This window comes from Mustela nivalis (assembly GCF_964662115.1).
Source record: "Mustela nivalis genome assembly, chromosome: 5".
In the NCBI taxonomy this organism is placed as follows: Eukaryota; Metazoa; Chordata; class Mammalia; order Carnivora; family Mustelidae; genus Mustela; species Mustela nivalis.
The window spans coordinates 30,442,949-30,460,130 of NC_139024.1; positions in this window are offsets into that span (position 1 = coordinate 30,442,949).

The window sequence follows — 17,182 nt, forward strand, 5'->3', positions numbered from 1 at the left end:
GCCCTTAATGGGCTGCACTGTCCTGGCTGCCTAAGAACTATCATCGAGAATGGCATTTTAAGAAAATCAAACTCCGTTAAAATCTCTAAAATTTAGAGATCAAAGATCGCAATAGATTGTGGAAGATAGAGAAACAGAGTGAAAAATGCAGATGTGTTTTCTTAGCCAGTACTTGCAGATAGGCAGGTGGTATAAAATCTTTTTAAAAACACTAGGGACTTCAAAAAACAGAGTTTTTTTTAATATGTCAGTGTGTTTTAAAGGGAAAAAGAAAAGATTTTCTTTCTTATATTTTACAAAAAAGGGTACAAATTTCAACAATCTTTCTTTGGTTAAAAATGATTTCCATGAATTTGGTTTTATAAATACTCAAATTTATAAAGAATGAGTATAGAGCAATCTGTCCTTTAGCTAATACCCAAAATAGCACTTGAATGAAATATTATTTCCTTCAGTAATCATCTTGGTAGTAATCAGACTCCCTCTCAGAATTCCTTTCAGAACCTGAGGGAACCTTTCTCCTCCATGGTGGCAAACATTTGTTCTCTGAGAGAGAATTTGGTATTTGGAAATGGCCCAAAATTAACCCAATCAGTCTAGGCAAAAAGAGTTTTTGTCAAAAAAAAAATAATAATAAGTTTATGATGCCAGAGTAATGGTTTTGAAATTAGTTCCCAGAGAGGCATTTGAAAGGCGTCCTACACAATGGTAGCCTGTCGAAATAGGAGTTTGCCTTCCCCAAGATGGATGTTCACTCAGCTATATGAAACGGCATTCTCTTTTCTTTTTGAGCCTAAATCACGGTATTCTGGTTTTGCTAGCTGCTTTTCACAGTGGTTTTGTGTGTGTGTGTGTGTGCGTGTGTGTGTGTGTGTGTGTGTTTAAGATTTTATGTTTTAAATAATCTCTACACCCAACATGGAGCTCAAACTCACAACCCCAAGAGCCGCGTGTTCCACCCACCGAGCCAGGCAGTCACCCCCACAAAGTTTTCATTAGACATTTACAACTTGATGTTGCTATTTTCCCTTCCACCTGGGATCGGTCGTTCTTTTTATTTCTGATGTAGAAGATTGGTTCTCTAGAACCCATATTAACTAATTAGCTAGTGGAAGGGCCACTGTGGATTTCCTTGATAAACTTATTCTTTTGTTTACAACATTCTCTGTCATTCACCAACTGTTAAGATTAGTGCTACATTGAAGCTTTACCATGTTTCTGATGCCAATAGCATGTGGGGGTTAGCCAGGTCTCCTCTCCTCTCTCATTTAAAAGCTCATTAAGAAGACATTTCCCTACCTCAAAAGTGCATGACCACCAAGGTTACAAGTGCTAATCTCTGCCATCGCATTACAAGGGCTGAGGAACAAAATCTCTCTATACCCCCAGTGTTTGTAAGCGTTTTTGGCTCAATTCCTGTAGCACTTCTCCATATTCTGGAAAAAGATCAAGGCTGGTACATACAGGAAGAGAAATGAGGCTCTCTGGAGACTTGCTTGGGGCATCAGCACACCTCCTGTGGTCCACGCTGTCCCTTTCAAAAAGAAAGCAGGTGGGCATCTTTCCTGGTCCATGGAATGCTGAGGCTCCAGACACAGCAGGCGGAGATGGGATCCTGGTGTTTGGGAATACAGTGAAGTCACCCAGGCTACAGGGGTGCCTGTTGGACAGAGGTCAGCTGTCACGAGCCCATCTAAAGTTGGCATGAAGCTATAACAGGGTGTGTGCTCCCTCAGGCCATGCTGGAGGAGAGGGCTTGGAGGAGGAGCCTCGGGCATCTTAGAAAAGTCCAAGTGAAGAGGTACGGGGACCTGCCTACAAAGAGCCTTTCAGATGGCAGCTCCTAAGGGCTTGTGTTCTGCTTATTGACCCAACCCAGTATTTGGGAACCGGGGGGTCCAGGTTTTCCCTCCCCTGGACAAGAAGGAGGATGGAGGACTCCACGCTGGCCTACTGTTAATGTGAGTGCTGACCTTTGTCACTGATGTTTACTTGGGGCTTTTATTTGATTCATATGTCTTTGTTATTAACGTCCTATGTGCAAGCGGAGCTCTGGTGTATATTCTTTTATTTCTAGAATCAAAGTTTTGTGCCTCTAGATGAGAAAAAGGTATCATACTTATCCCTTTTAAGTGGTTTCTTGGAATTACTAAACACCCAGGATAGTTCACCAAAATGGAAGGTAAAGACAGGTTATTCTTTCTAACTAGTATCAAGTGAATGCTCGGCTCAGGAAGATGAAGACTGTAAAGTTAGATTCTCAGCTGAATCCCGTAGTTCAAAATGATGATTGTATATGTTGCATCCCACCAACAAAGGTGCTGCTAGTCTGAAACCCATAGCATCTGCCTCGGAAAATGGGTTTTACCTGGAGTCCGTATTTTCCTGCAGGATCATGTGGCCTGTCTCCGGTGGTTGACTGCGTAAGAGGTAAAGAAAGAGAAAGTACCAAAGAAAATTAAGGATGAACTAGAAGGTTACATCCTGTGGTCCTTCCCTCTTCGGCCCCCTGTTGCTTTATGTCTCACTCCTCACCTGTGCAGCCGGCACTAACTGAAATAGACATTGTTTGTATAGATGACTCTAATAATTTGTCCCAGCATTGTCAGCACGGAGCAAATTTTATGGAAAGAAATCTACTTGTAAAACACCTTTCCTCCCACTCCACCACACAGCTCTGTTTCTGACACATATAAATGTGACTTTAATCAGGTAATAAAATAGAGATTCAGCAAGCATTGCTGCATCCTTCCATGTCCTTCTTTCCCGAGTTTCTTTTTCTCTCTCTGTCTCTGTCCTTTTCTGTCTCTGTCTCCATCGATCCTCTCCACTTTTTAGTTTTCAGTTGGCTGGTTTGTTGGGGAAGAGGAGGTGAGTCGTTGGGGTGAGTAGTAGGTCTTCGGTGGAGACAGTGGTGATGAAAATCTCTAACTCCTCAGCGATCCAGGTCAAATTTCTCTGTACGCTGGCAAAGAAACCTATGGTCGCTGCCAAAACCACAGAGTAAAGTCTTTTAAAAATCCCCTCAGACAGTGAAGTTTTAGAGTTAAGCCTCTTCATTTATATTTGGACAACCACCTGTTGACTTCTAGTGGTGCTAGTCAAGGGCAGATAGATGGTGGGAACCTGGAGCCGAATTAGCCTGTTCAAAGGGCTTGAGATTCCCCTTTGAAGAGGTTGCCATTGTTTTCGGTGGAGCCTAGTCAAAGCTCATCAGATCAAAACTTGAAAAACAAAAAGGAAAGCATTTCCTTGGGGCAGGGTCTTTCTCTCCTCTTGTGATTATCACAGCATTCTCAGGCCATCCTCTTTAATCCAGGAATCGATCAGGGCAGTCTTTACAATGCATTTCCTAGTCCTGAAAAGCAGTGTTGAGAGCCAGAAAACACACGAGGGAGAAGGGAGAGAAAACCAGGACCAGCGATGAGCAGGGCAGGGCGTCGGGCTGGTTCCACGGCTCCTGCTGTACCTGCAGAGATTCCCGGGCAGGTTCCACTTCTGCCATGGGGAAGGATGAAGGCAAAGGAAAGCCAAAGGAAAGGAAATGAAGGGCAAAGGATCCTTCACTCAGGAAAGTTGCATGTAAATCAAGCTTCGGGCGCCTGGGTGGCTCAGTTGGTTGGATGGTGGTTCTTGATGTCAGCTCAGGTCGTGATGTCAGGGTTCTGGGTTGGAGCCCCACATTGGGGAGTCTGCCTGAAGATTCTCTCCCTCTCTCTGCCCCTCTCCCTGCATATGTGCACATTCTCTCTCTCTCTCTCTGTCTTGCCTGGGTGGCTCAGTTGGTTAAGCAGCTGTCTTCGGCTCGGGTTGTGATACCAGCGTCCTGGGATCGAGTCCCACATCGGGCTCCTTGCCCCGCAGGGAACCTGCCTCTCCCTCTGACTCTGCCTGTGCTCTCTCTCTCTCTCTGACAAATAAATAAATAAAATCTTAAAAAAAAAATTTTTTTTTGAAAAAAATTTTAAATCAAATCTTAGATTTGTGATAGGAAAGTTAGCCATTATATAGTGGAATCTCTGGTGAGATGTGGATAGTTCTAGGCACTGACAGGTTGTGTAATTTTGCAGCCTACCCAGATCAAGCCACTTCTGAAGTATTTCCTATCTACTATACCCTCAGCCCATGGAAACTCAACGATAAAGTCATCATAGACCCTGCCCAAATGAAAGTGTATGTTGTCAATTATCCTTAACAGTCTCTCAAAGAGACAAGAAGACAAAACTCAAAATGGTATGTCTGGTTTTGAATTCCAGTGTCCCTCTTTGGAAATAATTTCTTGGCCAATTCAACAGCATGAACATGTCCTTTATTTACCAACATAACATTTACTGTGTGCCTCTACAGAGGCAGAATTGTGTGAAAGACTGAGACACAGAGGCAGTTTGGGTAAGAAAGCCAGTCCTCCCCTCTTCCCAGGTGCACTGTGACTTCTCACCAAACTCCACCACTTGCCTCCATAGCTCCTCTCCCCGCTCCCACAAGCCATTTGCTTCAAAGCCATTTCTGCCATGGACCCTGCATGGACTCTGCCACAGCGCCCTTGACGTTCATCTACACCCATACCAGCCAGCTCCCCAACCCAGGCACCCAACTGGGCTTCCTCAGAGCTAGGGCAGGGTAAGCAGGCTGTGGACTGGGGACCTGGGAATGAAAGCCAAACCCAGATGGTTTGCCTTGCCCTCAAAGTCAACACAGTCAGCCCTATATCTGGGGTCTGTGAACTGCTGTGGGAATATGGAGGGTATGTATTTGATTTTGCTGGGAAAAAAAAAAAAACAAAGACTTACATAGTCCCAATTAAATACAGCATCAGCTGGCACTAGACGTGAGGCAGAGCTAGAGCAGATGAAACAGAATTAGGGCTTCGGTGGCTCTGTGGTTGACAATCAGATGCTCAGTTCCTTAGGTTTGTCTCTCATTCCCCAATTCTAAAAGCGGCATTTGCTTCCCAAGCGGACAATGAACATACACGTCATCTCAAAATACAACCAAGAGCAGAGGTGGGCGCACCACACAGCAGAAGAGAGTGTATTCCCTACTGCCTTCCTTCCCAGCCTCACTTCACCGCCTCTTCCAGCCCAGGGTTTCATCTATGCCTTCTCTCAGATGAAGTCCATCTCTCTGTCTACCCTGAGGGCCAAGGCCAGATTGCCCCTTCCAAAAGGCCATGTGCACCTTGACCCAGGCAGACTCTGATAGAAACAGACGGGCACACTCATGGCGTTTGCTGAGAAGAGCGTAATGAAGGGAATGTGCAGGGCGCCTGGGTGGCTCAGTCGTTAGGCGTCCACCTTCAGCTCAGGTCATGATCCCAGGATCCTAGGATCGAGCCCCATATTGGGCTCCCTACTCAGTGCGAAGCCTGCTTCTCCCTCTCCCACTCCCCCTGCTTGTGTTTCTGCTCTGGATGTCTCTCTCTCTGTGTCAATAAATTAATAAAATCATTAAAAAAATGAAGGGAATGTGCTGAAGAAGGACAGGGTTACAGTCACCACCAAAGAGTGACGAAGCACCTCAGGAAGAGGAAGAGTGAGAAGCCCTTACCACCTCCAGATCTGCAAGGGCAAGAAGAGAGAGAGAGGTGGTCTCTAAGCTGGTAAGAGCCACAGCCACAGAGGAGGGGCTGCCCCCCAGAGCTGGGGCCCAGGGGAATCAGGCCACACTGAAGCCATGCCAGGACAAGGACAAGGCAATGAACTGTCTAACCTTTCTCTCTTTGTTCCCCAATGGCTGTCTGCTGGTTGAACTCAACCAGAAGCTGGAGGGCACCCAGCTTCCTTCCAGGACATTCTGTGGAGATTCAGCACCTGGGCACAGAGCAGGGTTAGAAGGGCAGAGAATGGATCTGTGGAAGGGAAGGTACAAACAGAAAATAACCAGCATACAGCTACCATGAGATTGTTCAGAGAACTTCAATCCAATGGACGTTTGTTGACTATTGAAGATGCACGTTGCCGTAATAACTTCTGATTGACAGCAGACCCCGAGCCAGGGTCTGTTACATACACTAGCTCATTTACTCATTTTATACATGATGGAAATGAGGTCCTGGTAGATTCTGTGTCTTGGCCAGTTCTCACAGCTAATAATGATAGAGTCAGGATTTGAACTCAAGTCTTTCTGAACACCCCGCCCCCCCCCTCCACCATCCTGTGTACTTTTCTTGTGGAAGATGTACCTGCAGCAGGTGGGATCCAGCAAGGGGGAAGAGGAAAGATCGGATGACGTCCTTTCGAGGTTAACCCTATTGGCTTCAAGCATGTTGAGGTCACAAACTGAAATGGAACACCCAGGAGGGACAGATAAGTTTCGTGGGCACATGCCACATCGGAGGCCCCTAAAGTCCACAACTGCTAGGGGAAGGGTGGATTCAGATCTGGAGAATCTGGAGGTGGTAAATCTAGAAAGATTTGTTGGTAGCCATGGGAACAGGGTAGTGACTGGTGCCTTGGGGGCAAAAGATACCACCTAGGAAGGTTGCTGGTCAAAGTCAAAGATCAGACAAGGACCCAGGAAGAACCTTCCAAGGCCCCCCTGCACGGAGCAGTTCCTCCTTCCTGGAGAGGAATTTTGTATTGCCTAGTGAGGCACAAACTCCCCTCCCCGGCTAGGCCCCACACACGTCAGCATTCCTTCTCGCTGCTTCCAGAGACACACCAGTCTCTCTGGTTCAACCTGTCTGCCTTCCCCAGCTCTTTCTCCTTGCCCACACTCAAAGCCTTGTCTTCCCCACTCCCCACTCCTCCTCTGCCAGGGCTTTGGCCTGGCTGATAGCTCCCTTTCTTCACCCCCAGTGGTCCTTAAAGCTCTACCAACCGGCACATGCTGTCTCACAGGGCTTGTGTCTTTGACTCCTTCCCGTGTGGAGAATTAGATGCTCCATGTAGGTGGGATGGAGATGGAGCTTAACACCTCTGTTTGGGAGGTGGCCAAATATGGGTAAGGCCAACTTTTCTTATTTGATTCAAATTAGCCCAACTAGTTTGTTGAATTAGTTTGTTATTTCTTCTTCTTTTTTATTTTTTAAAGATTTTCTTTATTTATGTAACAGACAGAGATCACAAGTAGGCAGACAGACAGGCAGAGAGAGAGAGAGGAGGAAGCAGGCCCCCTGCTGAGCAGAGACCCTGATGTGGGGCTCGATCCCAGTACCCTGGGATCAGAGCCTAAGCCTAAGGCAGAGGATTTAACCCACTGAGCCACCCAGGCACCCCTAGTTTGTTGTTTCTAAATCAGCTCTCCAAACATAGTAGTGGCAGTATGATTGCAATGTTTGGATAGACTTCCAAAGGGGTGATATGAAAAGGGACAACACTTATTTGGGTATGTATTACTGTGGCTAAAGGCATGGTGGGCTTGGGAGTCAGGTTGTCCATGTTCAAATTCTGGGCTGACCACTCCCTTCATTGTAATTTCCAGGGCGAGACATTTAATTTTTCTAAGTCTCAATTTTCTCGCTTGTAATATAATAAGAATATCTCAATATTCTTGCTTGTGGTACCTATTTCATAGGCTTGTCACACAGATCAAATGAGATAGCGCTTTAGCCCAGGGTCTGACAGGTAGTATAGGCCTTGAAAAATGTTTGATATCACTGTTATAATTACTTTTAGCCCATAGAGTCTAGCTTATTAGACCTAGAAGAAACTGCACCGGAAATCCAGTCCAATCACTTCACTAATGGATGTAGAAATGGATGCTCAGAGATCAGGCCATGAATAGGTGGAGATCAGACACCACAAAACAAGACTATGTTCTTTCCTCCACTTCCCGGATTATTCAAGTGTATATATGATGGTTTATAACTGTACAGACCAATACTTTTACTTGTATTACAATCAATGGGACAGAGGGAACTAAATCTGTTTTTTTTTTTTAATTTTCTAAAGAAATGAAACATTTATACTCTCAAATCTAAACTACCTTGATCAGATGGGAAAAAATACAATGAAGTATTTAAGACAAATTTTCATAAAGCAAAAGTTAGATTGGTCTGTAGTCACAAAAATCATTGCTGGCGATCCTGATTAATACCGATGCTTATGAGAATAATGAAAGTCAGTATGTAGAGAGTACACTTGGAGTAGAAGTCAAGGAGGTGGTTTGTGCCTGACAGAGTTTTGGTTTGGTTTTGGTTTTGGTTTTGGTTTTGGTTTGGTTTTGAGATCATTATCTAGGTCACAGGAAAATAATTGTAATGAAAATGTCCACCTATAGGTGGCAGACTTACACTGCTCACATTCTGTCCTTGAATGTCCTTGCAAACAAATGTCTCCGGGTATGGAGATGCAAGTGAAATCTAAAGAAGGAAAACAAGAAACCCAAATAGATTCAGTAATAACACTCTTACCCAAGCTTACAATTAAACAACAACAACAACTACACGTGATTTCACAAAACACTTAGTCTGATTTGTCTGTGAAAGCCCCTCATGGAATTGTGCCAAACCCATTCATTTAATGAATGAATGTAGGCAGATCCCTACCTGGGGCGTCCTGATAGCCAGTGGCCCATCTGGACAGCTTCCAGCGACAGCTCTCGTTTTCCCAGAGCTGTCGTCCCTGATTTCACAGATGAGGAAACAAGCTCAGAGACACTGGGCGAGTGGCCCTGGAGACTGGAGCCCAGCTCCTGGCATTCCGAGTCCTGTCTCTTCCTGTTAACTTCCTGCTGTCCCCATCATAAGGCAGAAAGTGACAAAATGATCCTGGATGTGGGGACAGAACTAATTCTGTTCAGGTTTATCTCTCAAAATGAGTAACAGCGAGTCCCTTCCAGAACCTTTTATACTAGAATGGTCTTAGATGCTCCAGACCCTGCCCTTTGCTCTGGCTAACCTGGACTCAGTCCCTCACCATAGAGGGTAGGGCTGTTTCCCACCCTGTGGGTCTGGATTTGCTGAGAACTCTAAGGAAGATAATAAAGAATCTAACTTACTAACAAGGAAAAAATCCTTCTACTCTACTTAAAACAAACAAACAGATCTTTGGATAAAGTTCAATCTTTTTAAGTGTGTTTAATTAGAACAGGGTTTTTTTTTAATATTTTATTTATTTATTTGACAGACAGAGATCACAAGTAGGTGGGGGGAGGGGGGAGCAGGTTCCCTGCTGCATGGAGAGCCTGATGCGGGGCTTGATCCTAGGACCCTGAGACCATGACCTGAGCTGAAGGCAGAGGCTTAACCCACTGAGCCACCCAGGCATCCCTAATTAGAACAGTATTAAATGTCTATTTAAACATATGAAGAGAATAAACTCCTCCCTCCTTTCAGAAGCTTCCTCCATACCATTTCAGACCTATTCCTGCGTATTTACACATATGTGGGTGTGTAAGTATACATCTGGAGGCCTTCTTTTCCCACTTCCTATATCATTGCGCACCTTGCTTTTCCCACTTAACGGTGGTATTTGGAGAGCTTTATGTAGATAGGTCACTTGATTTCATGCGGCATAGACATTTAGCATTTAGATGGACCGTGGTCTAGACTCATTCCCCTACAGGTGGGTATTTGGGTTAGTTCCATCTTTCACTATTACAATTCTGTGGTGAAATCCCTTTACACACAAACACCCACATGAGCAAGTATCTCCGGAGGATAAATTGCTAAAAATGAAACATTGTTGGAACAAAGCATTTATACATTTACAATTCTTTTTTTTTTTTTTTTAAAGATTTTACTTACTTATTTGTCAGAGAGAGAGGGGGAGAGAGAGCAAGTGCAGACAGAGTGGCAGACAGAAGCAGAGGGAGAAGCAGGCTCCCCACCAAGCAAGGAGCCTGATGTGGGACTCGATCCCAGGACGCTGGGATCATGACCCAAGCCGAAGGCAGCTGCTCAACCAACTGAGCTGCCCAGGTGTCCCTACATTTACAATTCTTATGAACTATGTTACATCATTCCCCTCCCCTTCCGCCCCCCCCCCCCACACCATGAAGGCTGAACTGACTTTTTTGTCGACTCTTCCATCTTCGTTTCTCTTTCTCTCTTGTTAACTTTCGGTTCTCGTCCTATACTCTGGGTCGCTTTCACCCGATGTGCTAACTTCAACCCTGAAGGCTTCCTGCTCCCTCTTTCTCTCACATGTAACTCATCAGAAGGCCCCACTGGACTGACCTTTAACTATGTCCAAAACTCAGGCACTTCTCACCGTCTCCATGGCGGTCACGTGGTGGGCAGCTCTGCCCTGGATGCCTGCAGTAGCCGCCCACACATCTCCCTGCTTTTGCCCCTGCCTCCTTCAAACTGTGTTCAGCACAGCAAGCAGAGTGAGCCCGCTAAAACCAAGTCCCCCAGCCCCCATAGCTGTCCCCCAGCCCCCATAGCTTCTTCACTCAGAGTGAAGTCCTCACAGTGGCCCTGGAGCCCCCCATGATCTGCCCCTCTTGTCTCCTCTCCTTTATTCTCCCTCTCCCTGCTCCGCTCTGCTCCAGACATTGAGCCTCCTGCTTTTCCATGAACACGGCAGGTGTCCCCCACCTTGGGGTCTTTCTCTGGCAGTCCCCTCCCCCCCAGACATCCACTTGAATAACTCCTTCTTCAAGTGGGCTTCGGTTGCACCTTTGCCACGAAGCCACCTGCACTCTTATTTAATACTTCTAAGGTCCCCTTCCAGTGCTCTGCACCCTTTGCTGCTTTTTATTTTCCCACAGCACTTAGAACCCTCTTACCTACAAAGTAACTTTTTTATTATGTTCATTCTCCGTCTCCCCTCATCTGCATGTGCCACATGGATGGGGATCTTTGCTGTTTTGTGCATCGAAAAATCCAGAGTACACAGAGCAGTACCTGGGACACAAGAGATGCTAAATAAATATCAGTGGCATTGGAATTACCATTCCTTCTCCTGTTGCAATTATGAAGCAGCTTCACAGAGCTGTGGTTTCGATATGGAGACATTCCCTCATGGGTGTTATTGTCTATAGCTTTTTGAAAATATATTTCAAAAAGGAAAAATGGAAAAATTGGACATCATCAAATTTTTAAACTTTTGCTATGTGGACGATCCTGGGAAAGGGATGAAAAGACAATTTCAGAAAAAATGTATTTGCAAATCATATATACAAGAAAAGGCTTGCATATATAGAGTACATAAAAAAAACTCTCAAAGCACAACAGGGGGGAAAAAAGCATCCAGTTGGAAAATGCACAGAGGACATGAACAAACATTTCATCAAAGGGGATAGAGAGATAGCACATAGCATATGATAAGCTGTTCACCATCATTAACCACTGGGGAGATGCAAATTAACAGCATAAAGATATCAGACTTCTCATAATGGCTAAAGTAGAACATAATACCACCCAGTGCTGGCAAGGATCTGGAGAAACTGTATCACTCACTCACTGTTGGTGGAAACGTAAAATAGTACATTCACTCTAGAAAACAGTTTGGCAGTTTCTTCTAAAACCTAAAAGTAGGCTTCCACACAACTCAGCAATTGTATCCTGGACCTTCTGTCTGTGAAAAATAAAAACATACAACTATAGGAAACAAACCAAGGGTTGCTAGAGCGGAGGTGTGTGAGGAATGGGGATACCGGGTGATGAGCATGTAAGAGGGCACTTGATGGAATTATACGCAACTGACGAATCACTAAATTCTACCCCTGAAACCAGTGATACACTATATGTTAACTAAATTGAATTTTTTTTAATTTTTTATTTTTTATAAACATATATTTTTATCCCCAGGGGTACAGGTCTGTGAATCACCAGGTTTACACACTTCACGGCACTCACCAAAGCACATACCCTCCCCAATGTCCATAATCCCACCCTCTTCTCCCAACCCCCCCCCCCCAACAACCCTCAGTTTGTTTTGTGAGATTAAGAGTCACTTATGGTTTGTCTCCCTCCCAATCCCATCTTGTTTCATTGATTCTTCTCGTACCCACTTAAGCCCCCATGTTGCATCACCACTTCCTCATATCAGGGAGATCATACGATAGTTGTCTTTCTCTGCTTGACTTATTTCGCTAAGCATGATACGCTCTAGTTCCATCCATGTTGTCGCAAATGGCAAGATTTCATTTCTTTTGATGGCTGCATAGTATTCCATTGTGTATATATACCACATCTTCTTGATCCATTCATCTGTTGGACATCTAGGTTCTTTCCATAGTTTGGCTATTGTGGACATTGCTGCTATAAACATTCGGGTGCACGTGCCCCTTTGGATCACTACGTTTGTATCTTTAGGGTAAATACCCAATAGTGCAATTGCTGGGTCATTTTAGGGCAGTTCTATTTTCAACATTTTGAGGAACCTCCATGCTGTTTTCCAGAGTGGCTGCACCAGCTTGCATTCCCACCAACAGTGTAGGAGGGTTCCCCTTTCTCCGCATCCTCGCCAGCATCTGTCATTTCCTGACTTGTTGATTTTAGCCATTCTGACTGGTGTGAGGTGATATCTCATTGTGGTTTTGATTTGTATTTCCCTGATGCTGAGTGAACTAAATTGAATTTAAATAAATAAATAAATGTTTAAAAATTTTAAAGACCCATAGGGTTACACAAAAATTTACATGCAAATGTTCATACTGGCTTTATACATGTATCCAAAAAACTGGACGCCACCAAAATGCCCTTCAGCGGATGAATGGTTAAATAAACTATGGTATTTCCATACCACAGAATATTATTCAACAATAAAAAGGAATGAACTAGTGAAGTATATAGCCACTTGGATGAACCTTAAGCATCTTATGTGGAGTCAAAGGCCCAGTCTGAAAGGTTACATAGTATATGAGTCCCTGTATAAAAACTGAAATAAAATAATAGAGACAGAAAGGTTAGTAGTTGCCAAAGTTTAGGCATGGGGCAGGGACTAAAGGGTAGGTGTTGTTGTAAAAGGTAACATGAGGGAAGGCTTGTTGTGATGTTCTAACTTAGTATCTTAATTGTGGTGATGGTTACACTAAGCTACAGTGTGTGATAAAACTGCAAATAGTCACGCACACACGCACACAAGGGTGTATATAACAGCAGAAGCCTGCGTAAGTTCTGTGGATTGTACCCGTGTTAATTTCCTGGCATCGGTATGTACTATAGTTAGTTATACAAGATGTTAGCACTGGAGCAGGCTGCGTGACAAGCACACCAGACTTCCCTGTACATTTCTTTGCAACTTCCTGTAAATCTGTAATTATTAAGAAAAGTTTCAAGAAGAAATCCAGGCTCACTTGTAAGCACCTCTTTTTTCCACCCAGAGATGTTTCTGCTTCCTTGATTTCACGGAGATATTTGCCCCCTGGGTTACTCTTTTTATTTTCAATATGTATTTTTACTTGGTCTTTTTTGAAAAGTTGGAATCACTTTTCAAGTCAAGTCTGGAAATAGTTAATTGGGGGAACAATAACCTTGTGTGATTCTGGGGAAGCTACTCAGCTCTCTATTCTTCAGCCTTCCCTCTGAAAACTTGGAGAAATGTCATCTGTATCCTTCCTCACAGAATGCTGAGGATTACAAATTCACAGAGGCTCCAATGACCTCCTTCCATGCAGAAATAGAGCAAGTGAGAACTGGGTGAGTCTCCCCTCTACTGAATGCCTTCTACAGTCTACTCACCACTCAGGTGCTTCCAGCACCCCTTCTCACTGGTCAGATTTCAGTTCATTCAAGAAAGATATTAAGGTTCTCTGAAAGCTATGGCATCACTGACTACTGGATCACTGGTAGTTAATGCTGTTATTAAATGGTATGGACCTACTATGTTTATATCCTTCCTCAAATTCCCAATTAGTCAGGGGAGCCTAGGTGGCTCAGTCCATTAGTATCTGCCTTTGATCTCTGGGTCCTAAGATCCAGCCCATATCAGGCTTCCTGCTCAGCAGGGAGTCTGCTTCTCCCTCTCTGTGCCTCTCCCTCCCCTGTTTATGCTCTTCCCCTCTCAAATAAATAAGTAAAATCTTTTCAAATATTTTACTTATTCAAAAAAGAACAAGCAAGAGAGAGAGCACAAGTTGGTGGGGGAGGGAGAGGGAGAAGCAGACGCCCCGCTGAGAAGGGAGCCAGCCACAGGGCTTGATCCCAGGACCCTAGGATCATGACCCGAGTCAAAGGCAGATGCTTAACTGACTGAGTCACCCATGTGTCCCAATAAATAAAAGCTTTAAAAAAAAAATTCTATGAGTCAAAACAATTGTGATATTTTGAGTCACTTTTTAAAAAATGCATGAGCTGATTAGTAAATACAGTTTTAAAATAAATAAATTCAGCTATTTTAAAGTATTTCCCCCAGAATTTGGTGGATAGATTTTTCAAACCAGTTTGTGCATGCTGATGTCAACTTTTTTGTCAAATTCTCTCTTCCGTGCATCCCGCCTGGACATAGTCCTCTCTTCATCCCAGTTACAGGCTTTTTTCACTCTCCCACTTTCTCTGGAACATGCCCGCACTGAACAAATTTGCTGTGTCACTTCTGGTCTTACCGTCCCCTGGGATAAAGTGTCACTTGCCGGTCCCTCACTAACCACTCAAGCCCCTACATGATTATTTATAATGTATCACGATAAACCTTCCTTGACATGTGTCGCACAAGCCTAGAACCCACAAGGAGGGGAGTGTGGGCAGGGCAAGTTCTCCACCATAGAGTGCTCTTGTGCGACTTAGGAAAAGGTACCATCCATGGGTAGGACAGGGGACTGCATGCTGGCTCAATTTCAATCCTGGCCTGGCACAGCACAGCAGCCCAGCTGGACCCAGAAGCTTTGGAACAAGTTCAAGAGCACAGGCTCGGCTTCTCCTCACCTCTGTTGTACTGACTCCATCATTGACTGTCAGTGTTTCTAAGAGCAATCTTTTGACACTTTTGTGACACATTTCTCCCTGGGTCCCAGCAGAAATTATAAAACCCTTCATCATGAGGTTTTACCAACCCATCCTGTTCGGGGATAGCGGTGCCAATACTCTTTGGGAAGTCAACAGATCACGCAGCTCCAGGACAAGCTCCGACTATTCTGGTTTTCTTTAATGAGGAAGGGGACCCTCTGGCTACACTTGTCCCCAGTTAGTCTTCCTTCCTCCAGAGCAGTGGTCTGTGACTCACAGCCCAACAAGCCTGACCGGCCTTTCCCGATACGCATGGTCTCTTGAATTGAATGAGAACATCTGACTCTCAGTGTCCATTTGCAGTGGGACACACTTCCCCCATTCTCTACACTATGTGAGATCGGCTCTGGACACTTCTCACTTGGTGTTCATCTCTGTCAGCTAATCTGAAAATTGGAACCCGGAACATTTGACAAGTCACTGGCCACATCATGGTTACAGGTGGTGACATATTGCTGCTTGCTGCTGCTTATTCATGAAACCGGAGGTTAAGGCTCCGTGTCTGAGATGTAAACTAGGGTAAACCCCACATAGCGCACCAGTGTTGGACAGAATATCACATAGACAATTTCCAACCGAAATGCCAGTTATTAGAAGTCATGTGGAGTCAGGAGTTGCCATGGAATCCATTTGTTTCTAAACCAGCTCCTCCTGCTGGAATAGTTTCTGATTATCATGTCTTATGGTAGGGAAAAGGGGCACAGGGAGAGACAGAAGGCGAGAGGGAGTCATCTGATATCAAACTCTGTGTTATCATTCTAATACATTCGAGCCCTAAAAGGAGTAAGAAATTAAAATGTGTAAGGAGACTTAACACCAGTTGGAACACACACGTATGCTGCTGTCTGGTTTGGAATGAAAGAAAAAAAAATCACATTGCCATTATGGTTTCGTTTCTGGGACTTGCGATTATTCAGGGAGAATACACAATGGCTTGTCATATGACATTTATCTTCACAAACAAGTTATCAGATCTCCAGGAGTGAAAATAAATATCAAAGCAGATCTAAACCACCACAGGCTGCACATTTGCAGTACGCTTGTTTTCTCCTACATATGACTTTATTTAGATTCTTAACTAGACCATTAGAGCTTTTCCTCCTGTGAAACTGCTGCCAGGACGAATCTATCCCCTATTTCCTCCGAGTTATTTGTTTAAATCATGAGAAGTAATTGGCTGGCCTATGTTAATGCTTGAGTTGTTTTTTGTGGGAAAGTCCCCGTGTGTTTGTAGGTAAAACACAAAACAGGTTGATCAGATATCAACTTGGGACGACTGAATTTCAAAACATACAGAATCCATAAATTAACCACTATTTTAACATATGTACAATGTAATTGATTATAATTAGCCAGGAGATCTGTTAGATGAAGACACATTAAAATTATATTTGCATATTTATCTTCTGTGTTTTGCATTAAAGAGTACTAAATGTTTCATAGGAGGAAAAAAAAAATGTTGGTAGATGATGCTGGAAGTTTGAGCCTGTGTATCTCTGCCCAGGTTCAAGAAACACTCATCTTCATTAAGGGTCAAGTCCCAGCATTTCCACCTGCCCCAGGACCTCGACTCACTCTAGAGCCAAGAGGGTCCCACCTTCAAATGTGTCTGGACAATTCACAGGAGGGAAACTCAAAAGGCCCTCCGGATATGAAGAGATATTCAACTTCCATAATTAGAGAAGAACAAAAGATGACTGATTTTTTTTCACCTATCAGATAGGCCAAGAAAAAAAAAAGAGAGAGAGAGAGAGAAAGAGAGAGAGATAGAAAAGTTACAATGTTCTTCATTCACTGCAAGGCTGGGAACCAGTCACCCTCTCACATTGCTAGTGAGAGAGTCAATTGCACAGCTCCTGCGGAGGGCAGTTTGTCCCTGTCTGCTAGGGCTACCAATCTACCTACCCTTGATCTAGCAACTCCACTTTTGGGAATCTGCCCTGTGGTTGTGTTTGTACATAGGTAAATAAACTGCACACTTGTGCAGTTTATTTGTTGCTGCATTGTTTGCAATAGCAATGATGGGAAATGATCAAAATGCCCTCAATGAATGACAGGTTAAAGAAATTATACGGATATAATATATTCTTAAAATGGACTACTATACAGATGTTTAAGAAAGGGAGATATAGGGGCGCCAGGGTGGCTCAGTGGGTTAAAGCCTCTGCCTTCAGCTCAGGTCATGGTCCCATCCTGGGATCCAGCCCCGCCTTGGGCTCTCTGCTCAGCGGGGAGCCTGCTTCCTCCTCTCTCTCTGCCTGCCTCTCTGCCTACTTGTGATCTCTGTCAAGTAAATAAATAAAATCTTAAAAAAAAAAAAAAAAGAAAGAGAGATCTAACTAAGTT